This window comes from Ceratotherium simum, chromosome 5 (assembly GCF_057802395.1).
Source record: "Ceratotherium simum simum isolate JZ-2026a chromosome 5, ASM5780239v1, whole genome shotgun sequence".
Classification (NCBI taxonomy): Eukaryota; Metazoa; Chordata; class Mammalia; order Perissodactyla; family Rhinocerotidae; genus Ceratotherium; species Ceratotherium simum.
Genome location: NC_141904.1, coordinates 71,561,668 through 71,575,705, shown reverse-complemented (window position 1 = coordinate 71,575,705; position 14,038 = coordinate 71,561,668). Strand labels below are relative to the sequence as shown.

The window sequence follows — 14,038 nt, the reverse complement described above, 5'->3', positions numbered from 1 at the left end:
ACAGGCGGGAGTGAGGAAGAGAATGCCAATGCTCAGTGACTAGGGATGTGACCGGGCGCATGTGGAGGGTGACTGAGACATGCAGAGTGCCAGATGAGGAAGTGGGGTGGGAGGTGTGTGTTGGGGGTGGCGCAGGAAAGGATTTTTCCATTTGGTTCTGCGTCAAGGCTCAGATTTGGGGCTGGATGAGTGGGGTGTGAGCTTCCCTACATGTGAACTCATCAGCTGGTTCACAATGGAAAAATAGGGGCTTAGAGAAAACACCTAAGGCTCTGCCTTCAGGTCATTCGGTGAAAGGCAGGTCCATTTTCAGTAAGGAAACATGAAGTTAGTCAATTCAGAGGAAAATCCACCTGGTCTGACTGGTGTTATGTATATCAGGCAACAGATTCGTCAACTCAGATTTTCACTTTTCCTCTGGCAGTCATGGCAGAGAAGGTCACATTTTGTGCAGGAGGCTACTGCATTTAAGGTCTGGGCGTATCTCTGGGGTAGAAATGCGATGTCTTGTGTCCTGGCTGGACAGCAGAGCATCCTTGCAAATAAATGACTTTACAAGCTTGACACAGCCCCCACTCTCAGCCATCTATTAACTCTTCGGCAAGTCACAGCACATCCCAAGGCCTTGCTTTCTCTCCTGAGCTGTAAAGTGGGGATATCTTTACATACGCCATGGCAGAGGGCTCCTAGCTGGTTCTGAGGCTCTTTCATTTCCAGGAGCTAAAGGAGAACGGTGGTTCTAGGCAAAACAAGTAAGGTCAAGTTTGTCATTGGCCTCTCCCTGGCATTCTCTTTTTGTGCCCTTTCTTGTTCCTTCCTTCTGCTGTGTGCTCTCAATGCCAGTCCTTCAGAGGAGGCAGAATGGCTCACCACTGCTACACACCCAGGTATTAGTGACTTAATAGGTCCCTCCCTCTGGGGTATGTTTACCTTTTTACAGACTACCAGAGGAGAGGACAAAACTTAATCCAATGGGTTGAAATGGTAATGATGGAATTTCAAGCATTAATAGATGATGTATCTGTAGGGCCAGGTTTCAGGGCTCTTATGAAGCTGGTAGGAAAATTCCACTGCTCACTTCTCAAATGCCATTAGAAAATTTCAAAAGTAAGGTCCTGGATGGATTTTGATCTAAAAGACTTACTTTACTAATAATAAAAAGAACAACAGTGTGGGCACACTGCTTTCCAGTTTACACAGCTCACACACTTAGATTTTATCTTTATTATCGTCATTTTATGGAGCAGGACACTGAGGCTCAGTGAGGTGGAATGACATGGCCAAAGTCCCACAGCACCTGCGTGAGGGGGACTGGGACTCAGACACAGAACTTTTGACTCCAAACCACAGCCATGGAGACACACTCAGAGGCCTCAAGAGAAAGAGATGAAGCTTGAGAACAATAGGGAGGAAACCCTTGGCTTGGCATGAGGGGGTGAGTAAAGGTGGTCCTGTTAGAATCTGATTCTCCTGTGTTCCATTATCCAGAAATAGCCCATCTCTGGAAAATGAAGAGATCAAAAGAGGAAGTAAAATGGAATCGAACAAGAGTTCCAGAAGGCCTTTTCCCAGCCAAGAGGAAAAAGCCTAGCTCATAATACTTGAAGATCATGCACCCCAATTCTATCACCATATTTTCAATTACATTAAATGCTCTGGAGGAGGTGGGTGAAAGGGAAGGGAAGGGAGAGAGGGAAGCTATTTCACTTGCATAAACTCAACTGAAGTGTTCTCTAGGACAGAAAGTGCCAAGGGTCACCCCTCCTGGGCCCCTGGCCTAAGCTGGGCACTTAAGGCTCGTGCGCTTCATGCAAGAGGGCGCCAGCCAAGCGTGTCACGGCCTGATTTTAAATTAAAATGATGTGACTCAAAGCCTCCTTGCCTGTTTAGTTCCAAATCTGACACAGTATAATTAGTAGAAAGAGGAAAAGAAAAAATTAAATATTTTGAAAATGGTATAGGTTAAACCTCTATAGTTACCACAGATTTATTCCTACAGCATTTCTACGTTCTGAAGTGTTCCACACCACTGTGTTGTTTTTTCCTTTTTCCCAACCACACATAATACTGTGCTACGATGGGGCTTAGGTTGTCACTATCCCCTTTTTCCATGTACAAACACAAGGATGCTGTGGTCAGGGGTCTTCTCGCCAATGTCCTCCCATGCCTTTGGGGGTACAGTTGGCCCTTGGCCTCTGGGTGGAAAGGCAGGGTCTCTGGGGTGGACAGGGTGGGGGGGTTCTGTGAAGGGTTCCCCACCTCTAGGAGCAGCCTGCTTGGGGTACCGCCTGCCCCACCCTTCCTTTAGGGGCAGACTGTCCTGGAAGGCCACGACTTCTGGAGACAGTGGGAGACTGTTTTTGTTTTTGTTTTTCTGCAGGTTAGTGGTATATTGCTTCATTCGCCGTTACTGTGGGCCTCTAAATTCTCCCAGAAAAGTCCCTGCAAAGCCCACCAAATAACTCAGCGGGAGATGTTTGGTGGCATGGGTCTGAGGTAAATCTAAGTTTCATAAAAAGAAAAAGGAGATCCTATATACATTTAGTATGTGTGTCCAGATCTAGTATATGTATATAGATGCATAAATATATATATACACACACCTACAGACACATACATACATACGTACGTGTATATATGCACACACACATATATATACACACGTATTTATGTATGTAGAGAGAATGTCGAGAGAATTTTCCAGTGATGATGTGTGGGCGAAGCCATTTAACATTTTGCCACAATCTTAGGCAACGCTCTGGTCGGGGCCGCTTGCTCCTGAGCTCCTCTGGGCGTCTGTTTACACTCGAGCTCTGTGGGATTCACATGGCTGAACGTGAGCTGCGGCTGGTGCCCGGGCCTCAGCTCTGCACACACACGCTCCCAGGCTGGCCTTCTGGTCCCTGCCTGACAAGGCCTGGAGCACTGGGAAGGACGTTCACTGAGGTCACAGAGGCCACCCTTGGCCATGGCGTGCCACAGTGGGCAGGGCGGTGCCGCCCCATCCTGCAGGTCACATGGTGCCCGACTTGTCGGCTGAGCTGTTGGGGAACATCTTCTCGGTGGGCGTCACAGCTGGGCTGCCCACACCCGAGCTGCTGCTGCTGCTGGACCGATGCTGGACCACGGGCCACACCAGCCACATGGGGGGCGGGCGCAGCTGGGCGCCGGCCAGGCGGGCGCACAGGGCTGGCTTGAAGGTGGTCATCATTTCGGTGGAGGAGCTGCTGCTGCGGCGCATGGCGGCGTCGGGGTCGCGGATGACAATGGTGTGCAGGGGGCTGGCGGGCTCTGAGCTGATGGGGCCTGGCGGGTTCTTCAGGGGCTCCAGGGTGTCCAGCACCACATCTGGCGCCTGCTTGACTGTGTTCTGCCTCTCGAGTTCCCGCAGCTCATGCAGAGCCGTGCTCATGGTCTTCTCGATGTCCTGGGGGCACAGAGAGCTCTGGTCAGCACAGAGTCTGGAGGCCTGGAGTCCAGTCCTTCCTCAGCTGCTAACCAGCTTGTGGGCTTCTTACGGAGCTCTCCCCACAAGCCTCAGGGCTAGGATGGAGATTAAATCCCCCGGGTGTCTTATAACCAAATGGGAAAATCAATGTGGGTGTCGCCTGCACACTGCCTGCAGAGGAAGCAGACTTAATGAGGGCAGGTTAGACTAGTGGTTAAGAAGGCAGGCTCTGCAGTCAGACAGATGGGTTCAAATCCTGGCTCCACTTCCTTACTATGTGACCTTGGGCAAGTTACCTCACCTCTCTGAGCCTCAGAATCCTCATTTGTAAATTACAAATAAGTATACTACTGACCTCAGGGCGTTGGTGAGCGTATTAAATGATACAATCCCTGTGAAGAGTTTGGCACGTAGTTGGCACATAGTAAGCACTCACAAATAATAATGACAATTATGATGGCAACAGTAGCTAATACCGAGCACCAATTCAAGCCCTTCCCACTGATAGTTCATTTAATCCTCACATTTATATAGTAGCAACTACCATTATGCTCATTTCACATATGAGGAAATAGAAGCTCAGACTGGTTAAGTCACTTGCCCAAGGTCACACAGCTAGTGAGTAGCATAGCCCAAGTCTCACCCCAGGTGGCTTGGCGTCAGAGTTCATGCCCCTAAATATTATTATTTTTTTTAAAAAGTCCTTTCCCATAACAAAATTATTTGGAGGTTATATATTGGAATTTTCCCAATGTTCACCCCAGAATGATAGGAGTGTTACTTTCGTCTCTGTATTATAATCAGAAAACTTTGTTTTTAGCAGAAATTTTAAAAAGCAGCAAAAATCCTCATCTGCCTACATAATCCCCAGGGATGTTGTAATATTTAAGAGCTCATCAGTATGAGAGCACTTGGAATGACACAGAGAGAGATCATGGCAGGCCCAGGACCTCCAACAAGCAGAGGGGCTGGGTCTCGTCCTTCCATATGGGCAGCTTCCCAAGGCCTCCGGTCCTCCTGAAGCCAGGAGGGGGTGCTGGAGCTGGAAGTCAGCATGAACCCAGGAGCCTTTGGCTACAGCAGAGGGCCTGGATTCTTGAGTATAAAGACACTCTGACACTTGCTGGCTGTGTGAACTTGGGCAAGTCTCAGTCGCTCTGTGCCTTACTTTGTTCCTCTGTTGAAAGCCCCGCATGTTTACTGTGAAGATGGAATGAGATAACAGACAAGATGAAGCTTTGTAAACTGCCAGACAATGGTTTTCAAACTCCCTTTAGCCCGAGTCCTCGGTTCACACAGGGCTTTACAGGGATGCCTCCACATTAGACAGACGCAAGAGGGGCTGCTCAGGCAGAGCCAACAGGCTTGGCTGCTGAGGGCACAATGAGGGACACTTCTTAAAACCACTGCTGGAAGGTGCTGTGCACAACCTCAGTGACAATGATGACTATTAAGACACACTTGCTTTTCCGCCCTGAGGCAAATCTGGAACAACTGAAAGTCTGATCAGACTGTTGGGGTTGGAGCCTGGAGCTGCCCTGGCTACACCCAAATCCTCTTTCATCTTCTCTCCTCCCGCTGTCTACAGACGGCCTCCTGCCGGCCCTGGGCCCCCATGACAGGCTCCAATCCGGCCACAGTCAGGGTCCCAACCTATCCTTTTTGCTTTGTTAAGAGACTATTGATAATTAGCCGATGGCTAATCTTACCTTTTGTGCTTCCCCATGACATCTTATCCTTTGCCCCATATCACTGGCTACTTTAAGAAGGGGTCTTTTGTGCCTTTATCCAAAAGGACTAGCTGTCGGGGGGTTTTCTGCATGACAGGAAAGATGGCAGTCCTCCCCCCATCTTTGCTATATCCAGCCCTGCAGTGATAAAGTCCACTTTCCACGCCCCACTCTGCTTAAATTTAAGCCCCTTATTGACATCACTGCTCTCTCCACTCTACTCTAGCATGAGCTGAAAGGTAAAACTTTAATAAGTAAAATGGAATTATCACCCCTCCACCACCGTCCCGACCACCACCACCACTCTACCTTAGCAGAGTGTGAGCCAGAAAGATAGAAAGCTCAGAGAAAGATCAGCTGAGTAGTCTAGGCATGAGCCTTGCATTAGTCTGAGAGGTGATGCTGCAACCTCCAGCGTGGAGCTGCAGAGAGGAGCAGGCGGGAGGATGGATGGTGTGGGGAAAGGATCACTTTTCACCTCCTCCCAAATTAGATCTTCCCACTCTGGATGGCAGTGTTGCAGCTTCCCCAAACAGCCTCTTTAACCGGGTTCAAATCTAAATCCTAAAGGATATTTTGAGACCAAAGGATTTCAGCTAACTGCATTTACTACTCAGGATTCTCCACGCCACTATTCCCCTGGCAGGCCTGCAAAGTCAAGCATTCATCAGAGCCGATGCTGAGCAGGCTGGAGGCTGCCCAGTGTCCCCGCGGCTATTTACATATTGTTCACCGTGCTTTCCCATTTCACCTCTTGGTCAGTGAAGGAGCTCTTGAATGGCAGCTGTCAAATTCGACAGTTTGTAGATATCTTTGCAAACAGAAAATGCATGCAGCATTCCCCAAGTCTTTTCTTTGGGCTGGTCTTGCAAAATGCTCTGTGAATAAAGGCCAAAGAAGTCTGGGAGATGAGGTGTGCCCTGTCCTCTTGGAGATTCACAATGCACATCAACATATTTACAGGTTCTAAAATGTCTGGCAGACAAGCAATTCAACTTTGTCAGACCAGCATTCCTGAAACTTTGTTGACCACACAACTCTTTTTTTCCCTCTTAACATCCCATGGAATTAGTCTGCTGTGAGACCCACTTGTGGAAACACTGGCCTAGACTGTATTTGATTCTTTATGTAAAGTGCTCTGGGCCAGGCCTCAGGTAGCCCACTCCCCATCATGGCCCACGGGAGAGCTTGCAGGTGATGGCAGATGCTAGGGTGATGCTTCTAAGAGGATGGCCTTCAAGAATGGAATGACCATCAGGTTGCCTGGCTCCTCTGCTGGACCTATGCCAAGGCACTGACCTGTAGGGATCCCTCGGGAGTGGGTGTCAGGACGTGGGCCAAGACAGATCCTGTGGGTGTGAACAGGAGCCCTAATTGCTGAGGGAGTTGCTCCTGTGTTGGTATTCCCTTGGAAATGTTCCTGGCCTCCTCTAGAACACACTCCCAAGCTCACAACTTTTCCCCTTCCCCCTGTGACCAGGGATTCAAATGCCGCTCTCCCCAATAGAATCCTCACAGCTGGGAAGCTTCTGGTTGTCTCTTTTACCTTAAGGGGTAGATAACATTGGGAAGGGGTTACATAACAGGCCCCCACCCCAAATTCCAGAGAGAAAAAAATGGAAACTTTTGAAAATATGATAGAACTGTCAAAGACACATGAAACCAGTTATGCAAATTATTAAAAATTTTTTAAAAATTGCTTCCTAACAATTTGTTAAATTTGGTTGGTTGGCTTGGCAAGTGTAAAAATCACAGATTTCTCATTCAAATTTTGAAAAATTTAGAAAATAAAGTACTCTACGCACTTTAGAAGAGCCTGGAAAGGGCCGGCCCTGTGGCTTGGTGGTTAAGTGCGCGCACTGCGATGCTGGTGACCCGGGTTCGGATCCCGGGTGCGCATCGAGGCACCACATCTCCGTTCATCCTGAGGCCGAGTCCCACATACAGCAACTAGAAGGATGTGCAGCTACGACACACAACTATCCACTGGGGCTTTGGGGGGAAAAATAAAAATAAATAAAATCTTAAAAAAAAAAAAAAAAGAAGAGCCTGGAACAGTGTTCCCTTCCCGCTTCAGCCGCTTACTCCCATCCCTCCTTTGGATCTCAGGTCTGATCCTCCCCAGGGAAGTCTCTCTCCGCCTAGGTGCAATCTCCACATTTTAGGCTCTCAAAATCCTGTGTACCACTCCTCCTAGACACCCCACCCAACTGCCATTTCACAGCTGTGTGTGTCACTGGTCGACCACTCTCTCTTCTCTAAACTGTGAGCTCCACCTGGGCAGGGCCTGGGTCCATTTTAGGTCATCATTGTACTCCCAGTGCCTAGCACAGAGACTGTCACATAACATGCTCATCAATATTTGTCAAGGAATGAATGAGTGAATGAACAGATGAATGAACAAATGAATAACTCAATCCTACCACCTTGTGGAGACACCTGCCATTACCGCATCGGCATCATCCGCCTCCCCGCAGGGCAGGAATGCCCCCTCCAGCCCTGGAGACTGGGGGTCTTCAGTCTTTACAGGATCCCTAGCCAGCAGCTGCACCCACTCAGCTTTCATTCCTCAAAGGGAGGCCAGCAGAGAGACAGAAAGCCAGTTCGCTATCCATCTTATGTTCTGGCTTAACCTTGAGCCTGAACAAGGGCAAAGTGGCTCCCCACCCCGCTGCCCCTCTGGGGGTCTCGGCTGGCCCAGCCTGCCTTCCCGCTGGCCCTTACTTCTGCCGGGGCCTCAGCCTCCAGGGACTGGTAGTCCCCCAGGCTGCTGTGCCTGGTGGAGCCGCACGTCGACCTCATCGAGTGCCCTTCGGAGAGCGCCTACTTGTCAGGGTAGTTGATGCTGCTGGCGCTCCTGAACATCGCCATCCTCCGCTTCTCGGGGCTCTCCATCCTCCCCCGCGTGAGGGAGATTTTTGTGGGGGCTGCCGGGGCAGGCGGCGGCCCGGGGCGGCGTGTCTACGCTGGGGCCCAGGCCCCCGGGCGAGCTGGGTATGTCGCCCCCGCTTCAGCGCCTGGGGATGGCCGCTCCATCAGATCGTAACCGCACTCTGCAGAGGAGCCAGGGGGCGGGGCCGTGGGGCAGATGTCAACCCTGGCAAGTCTCAGAATGGGTCAGCCAACCCCCAGGCCACGCACTACACACTACTCCAGGGAGCGCGTATAGTAAAGCCTCATTCAGCCAGACTCGGCAATTCCGCCAGGAGAGCGCGGGCGGGGCGCGCAACTCAGCGGCAGGAGCAGTTGAACCTGTGCGCAGGGTGGAATCGGGAGCTGTCTGCTTCCAGGCTGCAGCCCACGGTGCTGATGACACGATGAATCTCGTCTACACGCTAAGTCAATGGCAGGAGGATTTCAACCTGGGAATGCTTGGGCGGTGGTTAGTTAGGCTCATGATACGTTTTTAAGTGGTTCAGACATCTCCATGGTTCTGAAGGGCTTCTGATTGGTCCGAAGCCTTGAGGTTTGACTGTACCAGAAAGTTACTAGCTCCCTGCAAGGGCAGGAGGGGCCCCGTGGCCGCTGAACACAGTCCAGTGTTGTCCCCCACCCCCAATCTCCCCAGCAGAGGGCTATTTCTAGGAGGCTTTTCCAGATCTTGGAAAACTAGTCATTCGAGTAAAAATCGCATCATTGGACACGCCTCCCGTGTACTTGGTCACCCTTCACCCCTTGGGAGCCTCTGGTGGAGTGAAAAGGGGACTACAGTGTCCATCAGGAGGGTGAGTCCTCGTCCTGTCTCTGTCACAGGCTTTCCTGTGTCCTCTATCAGAGTCATTTTATTAATCTGTTAAATGGGTGTAATGGTCCTCATCCACCTTTGAGGGAGGTTCAGTGGGTGTGAAAACACTTTGAAGAGGAGAGGTTCTACCCACAGGAGATTCTGCTACCTCCTATGGAGGTCACCAAAGATTGTAAGACACCTGTGAGGGGAGGGAAGGCTGGAAGTCGTGAGGGGGTGGGGAGGAGGGACCGAGTGGCTGTGACCAGGGGACCAAGCTCAACGTGGTCAGCGGCGCTTTAGATCCTAGTGCCCCAGCCAAGCTAAGCCCCGCCTATGGGTACCCCATCAGGACTAAAGCATAGGTGTTGGTGAGGAAGAGGTACCGAGAAAGGAAGAACAGGAAGAAGGTAGATGAGGGAGGGAAGAGGGAGAGGAAAATGAGGCAGGAGAAGATATGGCCCCCAGAAGTCAAGGGACCATGACTTTGTCATCTACCTAACCCAACCTTCCACTTTCCCGGCAATTTTGTAATCTATGGCCGTGCCCTGAGCTGAGTAGAATATGGTGAAAAGAGGCAACAGGACTTCCGCTAAAATCACTTCATAAGCATATGTTCCCATCACCGCTGATGTCTTTGGCTCTATCTGCAAGTACCCATATGTGTGGGTTGATCCCATGACCTCTCCACCGAAAAAATGGAGACTGACATTTTGAGAATCTGAGCAAGAAAGCAGGGAGAAACTCAGCTTTGCTTTCTTTTCTTCTTTTCTTTTCTTCTCTTTTCCTTATTTTATTGTTATTTTTCAACAACCACACTTTTTGGACTACACCTGTATGCAGAATGACGAGTGCAGCTCCTTGCCTGGCAGAAAGGTCATGTGACACAGCCCAGGCCACACACAGGAGTGGAGAAATGGGCAAATGTGCTCCCACCAAATGGGGTGAGTCGAGTGTCAATCCACCCCCTCCCCGTGAGTGGGTGTGAGTTTTCTGTTCATGTAGTGCACTTCAGGGAGTCTGTGAGCTCTAAATTCTTATTTTTTTTTCTTTTTTAATATTTTGTTTATTGCAGTAACATTGTATAAATTTCAGGTGTACATCATTATACTTCTGTTTCTGCATAGATTACATCATGTTCACCACCCAAATGCTAATTACAACCCATCACCACACACATGCGCCGAATTATCCCTTTCGCCCTCCTCCCTCCCCCATTCCCCTCTGGAAACGACCAATCCAACTAAATTCTTAAATGTAACAGCTTAGGTCTTCAACAGAAAATGCAAGAACTGGAGAGAGGTAGCAAAAATACTCGCCAATTTGTAACTCTGTCTCCCATTTATTATTATGTTTTTAAATAGAAAGCACTGATTTGCCAATATATGTCCTTCCTCCTTCTTCTCTACGCCAGACCCCAAGCTGGATGATTTTATACCTGGCATTCTTGGGCCAGTTCCAGCCAGCCCACCCCAGTGTGCCCAATATCACACCTGTGGAGAACAAAGGGCCACAACAGCCTCCCTCTCTCGCTCCTGCCCCTTCACTTCTCCCAAACCAGACACGACAGGCACGGCACTAGCAGGAAAAACTGAAGCTGCATATCCTACCGGCCCATCACCCCTCAAAGCCGTAATCCAAGATGTGCTCCGTGGGGGACTGGAGGTCGTTTTTTTGGAGGAGGCCTTGTCGTCCAGCAGTGACCCACCGCTGGCCTAGCTGTCAGCCTTTTGGCTCAGGCTGTCCAAGAAGGCTTCGTCTCTGTGGAGAAGGACGGATGTGAATTGGGAGTGCTTTGCTCCAAGAACCCGGGATGTGCAGGACTCCTTGAGACCTGCCTGGCGGGCTGGATCAACATACACTTTATGGTTAATTTACGCCCACAGCTTGGGATGAGCCACTTCCCACCCCACACTTACCACCACGCACGCCCACTACCACGCTCCTCGGTCAGTTTCTCCAGTGGGAGGCCCTCCTCTGTGCCACCACCCTCGTGCCTACCCTCTCCTCTCCCCTCAGCTAGGCTGGTCTTCTCTCCCAGGCTGCTCCAGGCTAGGACAAGCTAAATGCTGGAGGGTGTGTTGGAGAATGTGGGGAGGAGCCTGCAAGCTGAGCACTGAGCACAGTCTCCATGTGGCTCCATGAGAAGCGGTTTGGGGCTAAGCAAGGGAGGAAGAAGGTGCCTCCCTCCCTCACCTCCTCACCCACGGTGTGGGACAATTCTGAGGTGGCTCGAGCTTGTTGGGGGGCCCTGCCAGCCTCCTCCCACTGCCCTCTCCCTTCCAGTGCCCTGTCCCTGCCCTCAGAGGCCTGGGGACATCAGAGGGCTGCTGAGGGCCCTCCACTGTGGCATTCCTCTTGGGGTTTGCCTGGCCCTGGACTTTTCTCTGGCTTCAGACCATCCTCTCTACCATCAAAACTTATGCTTTTGGTCCCCTTCCCTTGAGGTCCAGCTAGTGGCTGCTTCCTCAATAAACCAGCTCCATCTGAGCCTGACCAGAGCTCTAAGGGAGTGTGTGTGCAGGAACCTTCAAGAGCTTTCAGAGAATGGAAGGTGTAGGCTTTCCGGGCCTTCGAGTAGGGCTAGGTATTTGGGATGCAGGGCTCTTTATAATGTCTGAAATTATCATTTTTTAAAATCATATCTATTAACTGGAAACGAGGGGATGATTGTTTCTGCCCATCCCCTGAAGAAGCCACTGTGGGGGTAGAGAATGGTGGGCAGTTAAGGGGGCAGTGGGCTGGCCACTGGCTACAGGGAAGGCCCAGGAGAGTGGAGGTATATGGCAAGATCCACTGGACGCTGGGAACCATGGCGGGTGATGAATGCCCTGGAGGCTGTCAGATGTGTCAGGATGGTGGGCCAGGGGCACCAGGTGCTGCCTCTGCGTACTCTGAAGCATGAGCAATTTGCTTATTTGTTAAGTGGATCACCACTTCAGGGGAAGTTAAATATAACCCATTCTTCCACAAGGCCAACTGTATCAGGGAGAGCAAATCACTGGCATACAACTTAGCACTTCCCTTCCTGTGCCCATTCTAGACATCACTAATAGATTACGGCAATCTTCACAGAAAGGCCCGGCTCCCACTCACATGTCCTGTACGACTATGTACTGATGTGGGATGAGTCCATCCACGCCACTGTGAGGACCCTCCCACCAGTCCTCTGAGGCATGGTGGTACAGTAGCGGTGAGCCCCCTCCTTGAAGGATAGCTCACGCAGGGACTGCTCCACATAGTCACGTAGTCAAACTTCGCGATGGCCTCGATTTGTTCCACTTCTGGAAGGAGAGCGAGGGAAAGAGCATCCATGAAGTCAGCAGAAGGGCAGCCCAGGAGCCTCGCTCAGATGGCCCTGGCTTCTATGGAGAAGGACAGAGAGCAAGCCTGGTAAAAACAGTGTGGGCTGGGGCTCAGGACACTGGAGTTCTAGGCTCAGACTGCCTCCTCACTCTGTGACCTCAGGCAGGCCATCTAACTTCTCAAAATATAAAGTGGGGGCTGACATATCATGTCCCCATTTCTACTGTCCCTCTTGTTCTCTACTTTTTAAAACTTATTAAAACAATATTATAAGAAATTGCTTTTTCTTCTACACCTTAATACAAGTTCTGTTTCCATTTTTCCATGAACCCTTTCCCTCTTTGTCCACTTATACTTTTAGTGGTTCTTACCTTTTGGAAGGTCAAACAGATGGTGTATGCGGACTCCCATCCATGCAAAATGTTGTTTACAATTTTTAAGGGTTCTCAGAACTCTTCAAAACTCACTGTTACAGACTGAATTGTGTCCCCTCCAAATCCATATGTTGAAGGCCTAACCCCAAATGTGATGATGTTTGGAGATAAGGTGTCTAGGAAGTAACCGAGGTTAAATGAGGTCATAAGGGTAGGGCCCTAATCTGATAGGACTGGTGTCCCTCCAAGAAGAGGAAGAGAGACCAGAGATCTCTCTCTCTCTCTCTGCATGTGCACAGAGGAAAGGCCATGTGAGGACACAGTGAGAAGGCAGATGTCTACAAGCCAGGAAGAGAGGCTTCACCAGAAACCCACCCTGATGGCACCCTGATCTTGGGCTTCTAGTCTCCAGGACTGTGAGGAAATAAATTTCTGTTGTTGAAGACCCCAGTCTGTGGTATTCTGTTATGGTAGCCTGAGCTGACTAACACACTCATCCATGGACTTAACTTCGGGGGAGGGAGAATTCTTATTGGGGCCAGAGCTCAAGCATATCTCTTTGCACACACGCATTTACTCATTAAACCTGTACTCCTCTCTGGTCAGCGACAAGCCCTGACCAGCTTAAGCAGTGAGGCTATGGCTCTTGCCCTTGAGGCACTTGTACTGCCCAGCTCTGTCACCTCTTGTCTGTGTGACCTCAGGCAGGTAACATAACCTCTGTACACCTCAGTTGCCTCTACGAGGATTAAAAGATAATGCATGAAAGAAGACGTACAGATGGCCAATGGGTACATGAAAAGGCGCTCAACATCACTAATCATCAGTGAAATGCAAATCAAAACCACAATGAGATATCATCTCACACCCATTAGGATGGCTATTATCAAAAAGAGAAGAAATAACAAGTGTTAGAGATGATGTAGAGAAAAGAGAATCCTTGTGCACCACTGGTGGGAATGTAAATTGGTGCAGCCACTATGGACAACATTACGGTGGTTCCTCAAAAAGTTAAAAATAGAACTACCATATGATCCAGCAATTGCACTTCTGGGTATTTTTTACCATTTATTTTGCTATTTATTTTGTGTCACAGGAAACGAAAACACTAACTTGCACCCCATGTTCATTACAGCATTATTTACAATAGCCAAGAAATGGAAACAACCTAAGTGTCCATTGATGGACGAATGGATAAAGAAGATGTGGAACACACACACACACACACACACACACACACACACACACACTGGAATACCATTTGCAACAATATGGATGGACCTTGAGGGCATTATGCTAAGTGAAATAAGTCAGACAGAGAAAGACAAACACCATATGATCTCAGTTGTATGTGGAATCTAAAAAAAAACTAAAACAAACTGAATTCACAGATAGAACAGATGGGTGGTTGCCAGAGGCAGGAGGTGGAGGGTGGGCAAAACAATGAAAGAAGTCA

General features: G+C 49.7%; 1 long non-coding RNA gene across 1 annotated transcript in view; it reads left to right on the top strand.

Moving 5' to 3' along the window:
* Positions 1-13,808, top strand: part of LOC147917074 (uncharacterized) — a 68,276-nt gene extending 54,468 nt beyond the window's left edge. The window contains exon 4 of the long non-coding RNA XR_015552243.1: positions 12,882-13,808. This is a non-coding gene — a long non-coding RNA (uncharacterized LOC147917074). The remainder of the gene's footprint in view (positions 1-12,881) is intronic.
* The last annotated feature ends 230 nt before the right edge of the window (positions 13,809-14,038 follow it).